Source organism: Magnolia sinica, chromosome 2 (genome assembly GCF_029962835.1).
Source record: "Magnolia sinica isolate HGM2019 chromosome 2, MsV1, whole genome shotgun sequence".
NCBI lineage: Eukaryota > Viridiplantae > Streptophyta > Magnoliopsida > Magnoliales > Magnoliaceae > Magnolia > Magnolia sinica.
In genome coordinates this window covers 40,602,501-40,603,450 of record NC_080574.1, presented here as the reverse complement: position 1 = coordinate 40,603,450, position 950 = coordinate 40,602,501, and positions in this window count along the sequence as shown.

Here is a 950-nt window from a genome sequence, read left to right as displayed (position 1 = left end):
CAGAGCCGTCTGTTCACATACGACATGGTAGAGTAACTTATTAGCAGATAATGTCAGCCTATGGTAGGTTGATGGCATATGGTTCAAAATACATAGAACAATTGGTACTAGCCCTTTTGATCAGTGGCCTTCAAGGTGACTGTAGAAGAAAATAATAATAAATAAATAAATAAATAAAAGACCAAGAATCTGAAATCAGTAGAGGTAAGTGATGCCTTGGGTTGTCTAATAGGTGTAATTTTCGAAACTCAGGCCATCCATGATAACACCTGCTACTTTTATGGTCCTTCCCACAAATCATCCTGCCATTTCAACTGTGGATAAATGGCTCCAAAGCATTCCAGTTCTACTGGGCCTACTGCATCATCCATAGTTTCAAAATCAGTTTCTGCACTATTGGGTTGTTTCATGCTGATACAAGTTAATACAGCAATATCATTCATGGATGATGCATCGGTATGTATACATACTAGTTTCGGAGGACACTGTAAACCTTAATGTCATCTCTCCAGGTTAGTAGCTGCTTGAGAATGCAGTGGAGCCATAGGAAGCAGAATATGATAGACATCTAGGATCCATCGAAATAGCAGGCCCTAACATGCATGGCGTATGTATAAATAATTTCATTCATATCCATCTCATCTGTAGCCAAAACAAAGATTGGTAGAAAATGAAATAGATGTAATAAAATTATGGATAAAATGAGACTAAAATGTCTGATTTTTGAAACATAGCTGTCCTTAATGGCAATGCAATTAGTAATGAGCATGCTATGTATACTGCCTTTCAGCATTCATACTTACAAATTCAAGGTTGATACACCAAGCACCGCCCCCTGTTGAGCAACAGGCACCATGACACCACCCCACATATGGCTTGACTAGTGGACCCTGCAATGTATAGGCCATATCCCAGAAACCAGGCCAATCAGAGAATCATAACTGCTCCAT